We start from the raw sequence: 15769 nt of genomic DNA on the forward strand, positions 1-15769 counted from the left end.
ACTGCAGCTTGAGCACGCTCAGCACCCCCAGCGAGTTGCATGTTGGTTATCCATGCCCTGCCTCCCACCTGCAGACCTGTGGACACATTCAGCCCCACCCAGAGCTCTTCCGAGGCTCAGAGAGGTGTGGAATCCCATCGGCTTCTCCCCACGCCCCGCTCATCAGGTTGGTTCTCACCTTCAGGTCATTGCAGGGTTGCCCCAGCTGCTCTTGAATCGTTTGGGTGCTGTTGCTCCCCTTCCCTAAAAAACCCACCAGTGCGATGGTCCAATTCACAGTGTCTCCCAAGAATGAGCCTTGCCAAGACGCCCCAAGGTGTGCGCCCAGTGTTTCCCTACAAAAACAAGAAGCCTGCTCCCCTAATGGCAGCCTGGGCCAGGCATGCTTCCAAGAGTAATTTCTCTTGACTTTTAACCTCCAGCAATTCACTGCCATCCTTTCCCCCAAGAGAAGACCATTAATGCCAACACGTCCAGGGTGAGGGTCCATGCTCACCTCTCCAACTGGATTTTATAACACCCTCATCAGCAGACTGTCTTTATGGAATCATCTGGTTCCTGCTTCTGAGACATCAATGCCCCAAAAGTAAAAAGTTTGGGCAAAAAGGAAATTGTTGACCTCTCTAGTGTTATCCCTAGGCCTCTAGTGGCCCTAGCCACTACCTCCAGTCCCAGATCCTGCTGAACTCCACCTTTTTGGGGGTAAACAGTGGGGCCTCTGGAAGCCCTGCTCTTTTTGTTGAGGGCTTTGGGGAAGCACATTTTCTACAGGCCATCCTATTTCTAGGTATTTTCAGGCATGGTTAAGTGTGGCAAACAGAGTCCAACATCTGAGTTTCTAGTTACAGTCAGTGGAAATCCCAGCACTGATCAGCATGGGAAGTGCATGGGACAGTGGGACAGGAGGCTTCCAGGAGGCAGCACTTAAAATTCCAGGCAAGGGGCCTGTGGCAGGTAGCAGGTCCCAGGCAGACTTAGGGATCAAAGGTAAGACTCTTGTCTTCAAAGGAAAAAAATGTCTTACAAACAAAAGATAGGGTCTGAGCTTTTGAGGGAGTGTTAACATGTAAGGACTGAGCCCCAAGGAGTGGCTTAGGAGCTTAGCCACATCAATTAGCTTGAAAAGCGAGCTCGGGTCTTAAAAAGTAGGCAGCAACTCAATAATCAAAACTGGTGCATGTTTCAGGCCTGCACAAGGTTGAGCTGATGCTAAATCCCAGGCTTACAGTAAAGAGCACGGCTTTTCAAATGTTGTTGTACATTAAATGATCAACCTGAGGATCTTTGGGGGGAAAAAGTGCAGATTCTGATTCTGTAGATCTGGAATGGGCTCTGAGCATCCTCATTACTAATGAGCTCTCAGGTGATGCACCGATTGTGGCTCTGTGGATCACACTTTTTTTTTGGTCTAATTTTTCATTTTCGTGGATGTTTTAAAATCTAGGGTGTGTTTTTAGGTTTACAGAGAATTTGCGAAGATAGGACGGAGTGTCCGCATATCCTGTTCACCATCCCTCTTCCCTAAAGTCCGCGTCTTGCATTGTGGTGTGTGTGTGTCAAAACCAAGAAATCAGCGCTGGTGCCACACTGCTAACTCTGCTAGCGACTTTATCCAGCTCTCTCCAGTTTTTCCCTTAATGTCCTTTTCTGTTCCAGGATCCAGTTCAGGGTCCCACACTGCATTCTGTTGTCACATCCCCTTAGTTTCTTCCAGCCTGTGACAGTTTCTCAGTTTTTCTTTGCTATTCAAGTCTTGATAGTCTTTTTTTTTTCCTCTTTTACTTATTTTTTTAGTTACATCAGTTTGGATTCATGGATTCATATTCAATAGGTTAAAATCCTTTATTTATCATTCTTTATTTGTCCAATTAATTTTTTTTTAATTGAAGTATAGTCAGCTTACAATGTTGTGTCAATTTCTGGTGTACAGCATAATGTCTCAGCTATCCATACACATACATATATTCCTTTTCATATTCTTTTTCATTATAGGTCACTACAAGATACTGAATATGGTTCCCTATGCTATACAGAAGAAACTTGTTTACCTGTTTTATATATAATAGTATCTGCAAATCTCAAACTCCCAATTTAACACTTCCTATCCCTTTTCCCCGCTGGTAACCATAAGTTTGTTTTCAATGTCTGTGAGTCTGTTTCTGTTTTGTAAATAAGTTCATTGTATCCTTTTTTTTTTTTTTAAGATTCCACATATGAGTGATATCATATGGTATTTTTCTTTCTCTTTCTTGCTTACTCCACTTAGTATGATGATCTCCAGGTTCATCCATGGTGTTGCAAATGGCATTTTTTTCTTTTTTATGGCTGAGTGGTATTCCTTTGTATAAATATATCACAACTTCTTTACCCAGAAGACCTTGACAGTCTTGGAGATTATTTTGTTGAATGTCCCTCGGTTTTCCTTCATGCCTGGTGCTTTCTCATGATGAGATTTGGGTTATGGGTGTCTAGGAAGAAGACAGACCACAGAGGTGAAGTGCATCATATCAGGGGACATGTGACATCTGCAATATTTAACACAGAGGATGTTAAACTTGATCGCATGTTTAAAGTGATGCTCACCAGGTTTCTAAAGTTACTATGTTCCCCTTTCCAGACTCTGTTCATTGGAAGTGAGTCTAAGTGTGGGCAGTGGTTCTCAAACTTGAGCACGCTTAAGAATCACCTGGAGAACTTGTTAAAACACAGATGACCGGGCCCCTTCCCCAGAGTCTCTGATTCAGCAAGCCTGGGGTGGGGCCCAAGAATTTGCATTTCTAACACGTTCCCAGTTGTTGGCGATGCTACTGATCCAGGGACCCCACATGGAGAACCACTGGTTTAGCACATTTGTCCTTGAGTGCAGAGCCTTATACTTGAGTAGAATCACCTGGGAGAAATTCTAAAAACTCATATTACCAGGTCTGGTCCCTGGCAACTTAGATTAAGAAAATCTAGGGTGGCACACACAGGTCGGAGTTTTTCACAAAAGCAAGTCAAGCTTGGGAACCACGGGGATTAATGCTGCTTTACAATAATCTGGTGGATGAGTAACTATTACCTCAGGACAAGGCAGCAGGTGGGGTTCAAACAGCTCCATCTCTGGGAAGCCAAGGGCAGGAGAGCCTGGGAACGCAGCAGGGTCTGAATCATAGGCCTTGAGCCTGCCTGGCCCTGACCTTCTGGTCTCTATTCATCCCCCTAGGAAGCCTTTCTGTTATTTTGATTTGTCCAGATCACATGATTGCTGGGAAGACCAGCCTAAAGTTAGCAATCTGCTGAAGTTCTGAAACGGAATAAAGCACATCATACAGTTTACCAGCATCAAGTAATTTATTTGTCTCAATCTTAAATCCTTGAATATTCACCCCAAAGAAATTGCATGAGTCTGAATACTTCAAAAGGAAACAAGGGGTGAGGGGTATAGCTCAGTGGAAGAGCACGTGTTTAGCACGCATGAGGTCCTGGGTTCAGTCCCCAGTACCTCCATTTAACAACAACAACAACAACAACAATTAAACAAGAAAAACTGGCAGGAGATCAGGGAAGGATAAAAAAGCAAAAGACAAAAACAAAACAAAACTACAGAAATAAAGAAGATGTTTTTCTTATACAAGCTTCAGAAAAAAATGTTAATTTATGTAATTTTATTGTGTAATCATGCTATCATTTACTCTGAGTATTTAGTCTTTTATTCTATTATCATAATTATTTACTATTGTTATTATCTATATAAAGTTACCTCTGTCTCTAGTACACATGATAACTTTTAATGGACAAAAAAATCCAATAAAATAAAGACAATTCCTAATAAGTTTAAACGTCATTTTATATAATTAAACTCCTTATTTTAAACACAAAGTGACCTAAGATTTTGAAAAATTAATTTCTCTCCTTATTAGTTTTCTAGGGCTGCCATGACAAATTGGCACAAACGGATGACTTAAAATGACTGAAATTTATTGTCTTACAGTTTTGAAGGCCAGAAGCATGAAACTAAGGTGTTGACCTGCTGGGGACTCTGTGGAAGAATCCACACTGGCTTCCTTCCCGGCTCTCAGGGCTGCTGGTGGTACTTGATATTTCTTGATTTATGGCCACCCTCTAATTACTGCCTTCACGTGGTGTTTTCCTCTGTCTCTGGGTCTCAAGTCTCTCTCTCGTCTTATAAGGACATGTGTATTGGATTTAGGGCACACCCTAAATCCAGGATGATCTCATCCTGAAGTCCTTAGTTGAATTACATTCTGCTTTTGAACTGGAACCAGTTCTCCATGTTTGTACTATACAGATATGTCTCTATATGGAAACATTCGGGAACTGAGCATAATTTCAAATTCTCTTTTATAACGTTGGAAACATTTTAGATCTCTCTTTCATTCACCATTATACGTCCAGCTCCAATGCACTTCAAATCGCGTGGTTGAACTAACTCAAGTTCAGTATGCCAAAATGCTGGAAACTCTTGTATGGTGGGGCTCTCCTCTCTCCTTCTCTGCAGGAAAATGATCAGATCTGTACATCTGTTATGAATCAATATAGTTACAACACCTCTCTGTATAAAGAGAACCTATATGTACAGCTTTATCTGTATCTGTATTAAATCTGTCAGTCAACCAGTTGACTCATTGATATTGGGATGATGAGACTCTGAAGCAATAGGACCAGTTGGCAGAAGCCAGCGTTGGGGGTGGGGGTTGCAGCTAAAAGGGCTTGACCTGGGGGGAGCTGTGATGATGGTTCACAGAACATGGCGCCCATAGAGGCAGAACAGATGAATAGCCCATGAGGGCTTAACATAATCAAAAGAAAGCAAGAATGATAGAGGAGCAGACTGAGGGTGATCACTCCAAGAGAAATTCTTGATCCTTTGCCCAGATCCTAGACCACAGGTAGTTTTCAGACCCAGAAACCACTGGCTGAAGAGGTAGACAAGTCCATAGAAGGAAAAAAATCTTGAAGTACTGTGATAAAAATACAGTATGTTACCTTTCCCCATTTTCCTGAAAAATGACCTATGGTAGGTTAGTTGAGAAGATATACACTGGGGAAAGAGGAATATCCAGAAATTTGAGGGTACTGGATAGAATTAACATTGATTCATGGAGTTCTAAAGCATCACATTAGAGAGGAGGCACAGAGGGGTCGGGTACTAAACAAGATCTGATCAGAGTCTGGCTCTCCGTGGGTCCAGTAGGTCTGTGGACCCATCCAGTGGTCACCTCCCCAACCCCTGAATGTATAATTGGGTTGACGTACCTGGCTGTGGAGTAACGCCCATCTCGAATTCTTCTCATTCAAACCAGATGAGGGCTATCATCATGAGAAAAGTGAAGCAGAAACTTCTGAAATTGCACCTCTCCACTCGCATTCTCTCTACCTCCACCCCCTTGTCAGTCCTGGCTAAGATAGTGACTCAAGAAATATTGCATTTGGAGGTGGTGATGGAGAGGAATGGCTGAAATTAATGCTACTCTAAAGGATATTAAGAATACAGAGGGTCGTGGTCCATATCATAGCTCCGTTTAGTTCTCCAGTCTGACCACGGCAGAACAAATCAACCTTGGAGCATAACTGTAGGCCACCGTTGTGGCTAGTTGTGGCTACCGTGCTACATGTGTTATCTTGGCTAAAGCAGATTAATGTGGCCTCAGGTACATCGTATTGCACACAGTGATTTGGCATTTTTTTTTCTATCCTTATCAGTAAAGATCAGAAACTGTTTGCAGTTACAGGGAACAGATAACAGCACACATTGGCAGGTTTGTCTGGGGCTACATTACTTTCTCCTCCCTGTCGTGATCTAATCAGATGGAATCTGGGCTGTCTGGACATCCGACACAGTATCGTGTCGATCAGGAGGGTGAACAAGAAGTGGCTAGCATACTGGGAACGTTGGTGAGACACAGGCATTACACAGTAAGGCGTTGAAGTTGACAATTGAGGGAACGTCTGCTGTTGTAAGTGTTTAGAGATCCAGCTGGGTCAAAGGCAAGTGAAGACATCGCTTTCAAAAGACAAATGGCTGCAACTTGTCTTTCTACCAGAAAGAAGGAAAAATCCCTGCTAGGATTATTCGGCTTATGGCAGCAACATCTTCTACATCTAGGAATGTGTTCCAGCCCATGTACTGGGGGACACGAAAGCTCCCTGCTTTGAGAGGGGCCTGGAGCATGAATTCTGTGGTCCCTGAGAGAAGGGAAACAAATAAGATGGACTCATTCATTGCCTCTGTCCCTTCAGATACGAACACCAGCACGGCAACAGATCCTCTAACAGAAGTCCACATCCCGGCTCCACGAGATGCCTCCTCCAAGCTTTTAAACTGTAAAGCCCCACCCCTCTTCCTTTGCTCCTGCAGCCCTTAGGGTGGTAGCTGTGTCCTGATGTTTACTATCCCCATGTGACTTTTTAGTTCACTAATTCCTGCTTCAACCATCCCTAATGTTAAAATCTCTCTGCTGTGTGGTTTCTATTTGTTCTGACTGGTATGGTGTGCCTACTATGTGTCAAGCAGTGTATCGGGTCATTTATACTTAAACCTCAGAGAAGTTAAATAATTTCCCCCAAGGTTTTGGAGATGCTAATGGCACATCTAGGATCCAAGTCTATCTCATTATAAAGGCTCTGCTCTCAATCACCGAGTGACACTGCAGATGGATAAAAGGCTTTGAAAGAAAACTAAGGCTTTTAGCATTACTTCTGAGATTATGGCTAAAGCCAGGATTATTTCTATTTCTGTGTTACTTTTTCCTTTAAAAGGTATTGAAGATTATAGAGGGGATGGTAGAATAATTTAATCTCATGTATTTTATAACTGTTATTTCCATGCATGTAACAAAGTGTTGGGACTTTCTGCTTGGTTTTTTTTTTTTTGTTTTTTTTTTTTTTTTGGTGGTGGTGACTTTTGAATACCAAACATGAGTTTATCAAATGTGGAATGTAGGAGCTCTTACATGCAATATGTAAGGTCTTGTGCTTGGCAATCTTTATAGTGTTTATTCCCTCGAGGAGAGTCTAAAATGTGTTTCAAAACAGTAACATCTTCCTAGACCCCCAACATGCAAACACTTGTTGACTGAAAACAGCTCAGGTTGGCATAATTTTCAGACTCGATCTCAGCTCCTTTCTTCCCGTGCAGTACTACCCTCCATCTTTTGTTTGTTTTTTAGTGTCCTAGAGAGTCGCCATTTCCTATACAAATGTTGGAGCACAGAGAGGCAGCACGATGCACTGATGGTTATCAACGTCTCTTCTCAAGTCTCTATTCCCAGCACCCACCTCCATTCCCACTACTTAAGGACTGGCAAAGAGAAAAAGCTATGCACTTCCTTACGTTAGCACCTCAAATACATGTTTTTAAAGAACAATGTCATAAAAATGGAGATACGCATTACTGAATTGGGCTTATATTCACACTATACCATGTGTACAGATGAGCTAAAAATAAACTTTGAGAGTTTTTTACAGCCGTGATGCAGTGACAAGGATTTGGACTTGCCCTTGCTCCATAAATGGCTAGAACCTTGGATGAAGTACATGGAGCAGCTATTTTCAGATACTGAATTTACAGGAAATACAGGGCCATGGTGTTTTAGAAAAGGGAAACACATGAGGAAAAACCTCGCCATTGTCCCATTTTTCTCCCTGGGGACACTCCTCCAACAGGAGTGCGTGACGGGAGGGTCCCAAAAAGAGTTCAGTGGCCTCGCTGAGTTGAGAAGACAAAGATTGGAAGGTGGGGAGTTTGAGCTAGCTGGAACACGTTGGGCAGGGTTCTGGAGAGGAAAGATATACCGAAAAAAGAGCTCTTAAATCTGTATTTAAAATATTCTTCATTCTTGACAAAATCCTTAGTTGCTTGCATGGAGTGAAATTCAGAGGCCAGACAAGGAATAAGCAGAGGGCTGTAAACTGAACAATTCACAAAGCTCACCCAAAGGGTAGAGAGTTGGTTAAGCCAGTCAGAGTGGAGACTTCTCGTATTCAATTACGGCATTCAGAGAGACCCCAGAAGGGTCTTCCTAAAATAAAGGTGAGGTTAGATCCACCTTAACAAAGGTTAAAAAAAAAAAAAAAAAAAAAAAAAAGCCCTGGAAGGATTAAGATGATCTCCAGTAACTAAAATGACAAAATTCAGATACTCAGCCATGTTACATTCACTACGTTTATGCATCCAACCCAAAATGATTAAACATGACAAGAAAAAGGGATGGAAAATAAGATCTATAGTGGGAAAAAAAAGCTGCCACTAGTAACACACCTAGAAATGAGAGAGATGCTAGAACTAGCAGACACAGGCTTCAATATTGCTTTAAAATATATAAATACAGGCATACCTTGGATATAATGTGGGTTTGGTTCCAGATCACCACAATTAAGTAAATACCACAATAAAGCACGTCACACAATGTTTGCAATAGCATTATGTAAAAAAAATTAAAAATTAAATTAAAATATAATATGATGGTAATTAAAAAATAATATCATTTGAAAAAAGGCTCTGATAGACTTGCTCAATGAATGCCATAAAACTTCAATTTTTAAAAAAATGCACTGTCTGCAAAGTGCAATAAAGCACAATAAAGTGAGGTATGCCTGTATGCTGAAATGCTCATGAAATTTAATGAAAACCTGAGCATAATGAGGAGATAAGTGGAAAATGAAACATCTGGAAATTAAAAGTACAATATCTAAAATTAACATTTTCTGGATGTTAGAAATTTCAATTTCAATCTTTTCTTCTTCAGTTTCAAATTAGAAACTGAAGAAGAAAAGATTAGTGAACCTGAAGACACAGCAATGGAATCTATTCAGATGGAAGCACAGAGAGGAATGAAGACTGTTTGATATAAGGGTACAATCATTCCAGGATGGGGTCATAGCTGTGAGTCTTCAGAAGCCTATACCCCTGCAGCTGGGGTGAAAGTGTGCCCCAGTCCTAAAAAAGGTATAAGGCATACCTTTTATTTTAAATGACTTTAGAATTGACTATGGAGTGGTACACCCTCCCCCCACCCTCCCAAAGTCTACTGATTTACACAAAGCCCGTCTGTGAAAAATCACTTAAAAAGAAAAATACACAATTTAGGTTTATTTTCCACTCAAAATCTTCCTCTTAATTCTTAAAATATTTTTTTAAAGTTTGTAAAATGAATTTACATATGACCATAAATTATTTAAAAACAAAGTTGCTTTTCTTGATAAATAAGATCTAAGAGGGTAGAGATTTTTTGTTGTTGTTGTTGTTATTTTTATTTTTGGTTTATTGCTGAACCCAAGGTATCTGGAATGGTGGTGGGTATACTCTGAAGTGATAAATAAATGCTGAATGAAGGCTGAATAAACCAGTGAATGAATTGGGCTCTATTACACATGAAATAGCATTTCCCATGGCTTTCCTGAAGGTGGTGCTGTGTACAGTATAAAATCTCACTTGAGCAATAGCATTTTTTTTCTAATATTACCTTGTTATCCGATCAATTTCCTTTAAAATATATGTTCTTTCCTTTTTTAAATTTCCCATCTTTCCAAATTCCCAATCTTTTATTTTTTCCTTTCCTTTTTTTTTTTTACATTTTTTATTGAGTTAGTCATTTTACAATGTTATGTCAAATTCTAGTGTACAGCACAATTTTTCAATTATACATGACCATACATATATTCATTGTCATTTTTTTTTCACTGTGAGCTACCACAAGATCTTCCAAATTCCCAATCTTTTAGATTTATTTTCTTTAGTGGAAGAGGCTTTATAAGATTGTCAGGACTGTTGGCTTTCTTGTCCTTTCCATCCACCATTTATCTCTATCTACTGTACAAGCAAAGCTCCCTTTGAACATTTCTTGAAAGATATTACATATACTGCTTTATTTCTACCAACTGTATCTATCATTTATCATAGAGAGATTCATCTGAAAGACTTTGATACATTCAAAGTTTTCCATTTCTGTCTCTTGTTTTTTCTAGCTGTTTATTGTTCGGTATTTTTTCTTGTTCAATTTTAAACTATATTCTTTTTTAAAGTAATAGTTTTTCGAGATATAACTGACTGAGAATAACTGCACATATTAAATTATATAATTTGATGTGTTTTAAAATATGCACCCCCCCGTGAAACCGTCACCACAATCAAGATAATGCTACATATCTTACTGTCAAGTTTCCTTGTTTCCTTTAGTAATCCTGCCCCACTCCTCCCTCCCACCCATCCTACCATCAGAAGGCCACCACTGATCTGCTTTCTGTCACTATAGGTTAGATTTTGTTCCCTAGAATTTTAAGTAAATGGAATTATACACTATTTACCTTTTTATTCTGGTTTCTTTCACTCATCATAAATATCTGTATCAATCATTCATTTCTTTTTATTACTGTGTAGTATTTCATTATATACAGATATGCCACGGTTTGTTTATTCATTCATTTTTGATGCACTCTGGGGTTCTTTTGAGTTTTGGTTATCACAAATAGCCTTTGACTTTTGCATGAATGCTTTCATTTCTCTTGAGTGAATATCGAAGAGTGGAATCACTGGCTCATATGTTAAACAAATGCTTAACTTTTAAAGAAACTGTCCAACTATATTCCAATGTGGATGTACTATTTAATATTCTTACTAGCAGTGCAGGAGAGCTTCAGTGACTTCACATCCTTGTCAACACTTGGTATAGTCAGTTCTTAAAATTTAGCTATTCTACTATGTGTACAATGGTGACTGATCACTTTTTAACATCAATTTCTTATGTTTAGATAGATTTTCAGTTTTTCTTATAGATTCCATAAAATATTATATATACTGACATTAATCATTAGACATAACGGAGAAAATGCATGAATGAAGAAAAATATGTCTTTTGAGACATGGAAGGAGTATGGTTAGTTATTCTTAAAAAGATTGACTCTAGACATGATAGGAACCATGGGTCATTAGCTTGAAGATAGAAGGGACTCGGATAGGTCTAGGAAGAATAACTTGAGAGATATCATGAAACCCTTTCTTCATTCTCCCTCTGCTGCTTTGATATTTCCTTCTATCAGGAGTCCTCAGATGATACCATTTATTCCCTTGGCTCTTCAAAGTTCTTCTGTCTTCAAGAGCCCCCTTTTAAAACAAAGTACAATGAATTCCTTCAACACAGATCTTTGTTAATCAAGACGCAGATAGACTAGAACTCTGGTAAAATGGAAACATTAATAAATCTTCTATTATCTAGATCAATGTTTCTCAACTCCAGGGTGTCTATTAGAAATCAGAACCTCTGCATTGGGTGGGGGCATAGATGGGGACCCAGAAGCTGCATTTTCAAAAGACTTTGCAGTATAGAGATATGTGTCAGCACAGTGTTGAACGAAATAATTTTTACTCTTTAGGATTGTGAAGTTTTGTGGCTTTCACAGAATTTAAGCATTGGAAGAGGCCCTGGGGATTCGCTAGTACTTCCCTCTCTCTCTCTCTCTTTAATCTAGAGAAGGCGTCTGAATTTCCCCAATTCTCATAGTGTAAAGGACAAAGGGAGGCTGGGGCTTCTTGATTTCCAGCTCTCTGTGCAATATGTCGTGCTTCCCACGCCACTTGCTTTCCCAGCTCCCTTTTTGTGTCTTAGTCCCCACCCTTTCCTGCTTCCCTTTCTGATAGAGCACACTCTAGAACACTCAAACAAGATCAGGGAGAGAGTTAATTAAACCTATTATGGGATCAAATGATAATAACTTGAAGTTGCAGATTTCATTAATAGTCAACCATTCAGGCAATTATAGAAAAAGGTAAAGTTAAGTTAGCGGTACTCCTCTTGAAAAAGGAACATAGCCGCGTGCTGTGAACTGCTGGAGAGACACCAGGACTCTTTCTGAAAACGCTGGTGCTCAAATACTGGCTCCCTGATGACATCACTCATCTCCCATGGATTCCTCTGTGCAATTGCATATTCAGGAGATTAAGTTTCTCTTTCTAACTTCAAATCTGAATGTCACAAAATTCAAAAGTTTGAGTTCAAAATAAAAATGTTCTTATTCTTATTTTAAACAGATAATTTAAAAAAATCCAGAAACCTTAAAGCTGACAATTAGATAATAAGTAAGTATTATCTTGTACCAATGTTAAGACTAGGGGCTAATTGTTTTCTACAATCCTGTGTTAAGAGAACTTCTGAGTAGGGGCTTTGGGTATCATTTAGCAGACAGCCCTGGGTTTAAAACAGGTGCTATTTTGTGGGGAAGTTGATTACCGACCATTTCAGTGTCAAAAATACAGCTTACTGTGTTCCCATCCATTTAGGGGGCACCCTGGGAGGAGCTGACTTGCTGATTACAGCCCTCTTTACATGCTTCACATAATCTTTTTAGCATACTTATTTCCCTCATAAGCCATAAACTGGTTATTTCAACTTAACATTTTTTTTTGTAGTTTAATTAAAATGTCTTTGTTTTTAAGAAATACTTTATGCTCTTTCTGAGTTGAAGAGTCTAGAGAACTAGGCACTGGAGAATTAATGACATTTAGCTAACAAAAGCCAAACTCCTATGAGTTCAAATCTATTAGAGACTCAGCTTGAAGTCTGCGCATAGCTGATTTTTCAGAGGACCTATTTCATGATGATTGAACACGCATATTAAAGAGATTATAAAACTGTTTCATGTTTTCAGTTCATTACAAACTGAAATGATAGCTAAATAGTGTCAGGTCAACATCATGGACATTAACAAAGATAGTTCTTACCCTCAAGGTCAAAGTCATAGCACAGACTTAAGGAAGGTTGTCACCACAGGGCAATGGCTTTCAGAGGCCAAATCAGTTCTGGGACCACAAATGCTTTAAGAGTTCAGAGAAGAGAGGGGAGTCAGCTCAGGGTGGGAGCATTTGGGAAGAGTTTCACTAACAGGATGGATTGTACATGAGGGGACGGCTTGGAAAGGGAATCTGGGGACAGGCAGTGGTGTAAGCAAGAATGAATCATCAGTAATTATTGCTGAGGAAAATACATAATTGAATGGCAAGTTTTACAAATAGGAGGGGCAGGAAGAAATAATCAGACCTGGCCTCCTAGTTTTAGGGAGGTAAGGTCTAATTATCCCATTTTGCAGATCAAACAACTGAGGCCAAAATATCTGGAGAGGTTAAATGTTATGACTAAGTCTTTAATCCAGTGATTTTTTTCTTCAAACTTTCAAAAGGGATGTTTAAACATGTAGATTTTGGGGCTCAAATCTTAGAGAGTCTGCCTCAGTAGATAGGGGTGGGACCTGAGAGCTTCATTTTTGCAAGATCTTCAGATGGTCCCCAAATGTAGAAACCTCATTTGGGAAATGGTGCTTTGATATAATAGGTAACCAGGCCACATCCTGTGCTATACTCTTGACTTAAGACTAGTCAGCACTGGGTAGATGGATTTGGTTAGTTCATCACTACAGTTCTTTTCCCATTTTCCCTGTTTCCAAAAATTCCTTCACAGGCAGAAAGTAGAAATGTGTCATCACTGCCCCAAATTTGAAACTGTCTCCATATATCTGGTTCCAGGCTCCTCAATACAACTCTCATAATAAGAATCCCGTGGAAGACCTAGGGATGTTGGAGAGAGGGTACTGAGTCTCAAACCCTGAGTTTGTGTGCTGGCTTGCCACTTACTGCCTATTGGTACTTGGCTGAGTTATTTTAACCCACATTTTAAATGGTATCTATATAATGGAACTAGTGAGGCTTCCACTGATTATGTTACAAGGTGATGGAAAAGACATGAGGAGATGGTGTGGAAATTCTCTGAAACTATGAAGACCAGCACAAATTAAAAAAAAAAATTAATGAGGATTCAATTCAACACACTTTAATTACTATTAAATACCCATGAGAAGTAAGCCACTGTAGCAGTTACAGTATCGTAGGGGCCTCAGCCCTGCTCTAAAAAGACGAAAATCCCATCCTCACTCCTGTCATTATTTGGTCCCTGACATTGCTCAGAGAATGAGGCCACCAAAACCCAGTGACCTGACTGTCCCCTCCACCAAGTCTAAAGCATGAAACAATTAATGGGAGGGTTGAAAGGAACTGTAAAGGTTTTATTCCTTTTGCTAGCTCTTTTTTCCTCTTCCTCTGTAGGCTGAAGAAGTTTGGGCCTTCTTGGGAAGTACTACATTCTAGGAAAGTTTAAAAAAGTCCACAATGGGGGCCTGAGGAAGGAAATACGGAGTTGCCAGCATATCTCATTTGGGATCAGGCTCTTCTAGAAAAGTAAAGGGTCTTTTCGAAGTTTCTTCATTTCATAGTCAATCTCATTAGGACAGAAGTCATGGTGATGGTGGTGAATGGGAAGAATGTCTGTTTGGCTCCACTTACATACTTGTTTGGATCCCAACAGACTCTTAGCAGCTACATTCAAAGCTAGATTGAAAGCAGAGGGGAAAATCCTATTTCAAACAAGTTTACAAATGATGCAAGTCAGGAAATGATGAGCGCAACATTTTTTTCAGGGAAGGGAGACTGATCAGCCACATGGGAGGAGGAGATAAGAGGACATAGTTTGGAAAAAACAAATGACAGCAAATGGTGATATCACAGGGATGAGAGTGGAGTATGAGCAGCCACAGGACCACAGATCGAAAAAGCCTCTCGGTGTGACCCTAGTCAAATGGCTTTAACTTCTGGTGCCCCGCTACTTCCCATCCTAATGACCCTTCTTTTTTTTTTTTTTTTTTTTTGAAGATCACCCACTTGTTAGCTGAGTCCCACTTAGGGAATTTTACTTACCGCCCTGTGTCTCTATTTCCTCACCAAAATGTAAAGTAGGTGTTAATGCAGAACATAGGTCAGAGGGCTGGCGTGACCACACGATGTGCTTTTCACGTTAATTGTTGATCACGATGGCTGGAAAAAGTTTGTTCTAATATAGCTTTAGTAGAAGTAGCAGTTGTAGTAAAGACGATTGTAAATATTTGTTTTGATTATCCGTCACCACCAGGGATGTGAGGGAAGGATATTAACATGTAAAACGGGAAGGATAGATCAGGTATATTTCACCAGGGAGGAGATTTTTCTTTTAGACTCTTGCCTGAGCCTTCTAATTGGTCTTTAGTCACAATTGCCAGTCACTCCTTAAACTAAGCCGCTCCGCACCTGGAATTGCCTCGTGAAGACTTGGATCTGATTGCCCAGCTAACTCCCCAAGCGGGAAGACTTGATGACTCTCCTGCTGCTGACAAATGCCTTCGCCTGACCTGCAGCCCTAGATCCACCCCCTTATGTGGCTGGTCCCCAGACAGACACCCTATGCTCTTATCTTCCCCTCCCACACACCTTTTGGCACTAAGACATGTCCTTTTTTTTTTTCTTTTAACTGCCACATTTCTATGTCTGTTCACACTTCTAGAATGCCCTTCCCTCCCTCTCTCTCTGGCAGACTTGTATTATCTGCAATTCTCAGCTCAAGTGACACTTTTTCAGTGACATTTTTCTTGTCTCTCCTGATGAATTGGTTCCTTACCTAATAATAATGAACGATTATTTCTAGATTGCTGGCGAGATTTTTCTTTTGAAGACTTTTCTGGAATTTCCAGGCCAAATCAGTGAGTGGCCCTATGATTGGTAAGACTCAGCTTCAAAATAAACTACCTTCTTGGTCTCCGTGGTGGTAGAGAGGATCGTCCATGTGTGTGCCTGGGTTATTCTTTTTATGTGAATGTTTAAACAACAGAAATCATGAGAAGGCTCACGTTTTACCTTAGGCAAAAGCTCACCCTCTTTTAATACCTTGCAAGTTATGAAAAGGTCTCTTGCCAG

At 40.1% G+C, this 15769-nt stretch overlaps 1 long non-coding RNA gene across 3 annotated transcripts in view; it reads right to left on the bottom strand.

The window, feature by feature from the left end:
* Positions 1 to 2246: 2246 nt before the first annotated feature.
* The window catches only part of LOC116660539, a 98829-nt gene continuing 85306 nt past the window's right edge, over positions 2247 to 15769 (bottom strand). Inside the window, exons 5-7 of one of the 3 annotated variants that reach the window (XR_004316131.1) lie at positions 14741 to 14857; positions 12719 to 12811; positions 10733 to 11104 (exon numbers count right to left, since the gene is read on the bottom strand). This is a non-coding gene — a long non-coding RNA (uncharacterized LOC116660539). Of the gene's footprint in view, positions 2469 to 10732; positions 11105 to 12718; positions 12812 to 14740; positions 14858 to 15769 lie in introns of those variants that run through there. The other 2 variants (XR_004316133.1, XR_004316134.1) reach the window with 2 other exon arrangements.

Source organism: Camelus ferus, chromosome 29 (genome assembly GCF_009834535.1).
Source record: "Camelus ferus isolate YT-003-E chromosome 29, BCGSAC_Cfer_1.0, whole genome shotgun sequence".
NCBI classification, from domain to species: Eukaryota; Metazoa; Chordata; class Mammalia; order Artiodactyla; family Camelidae; genus Camelus; species Camelus ferus.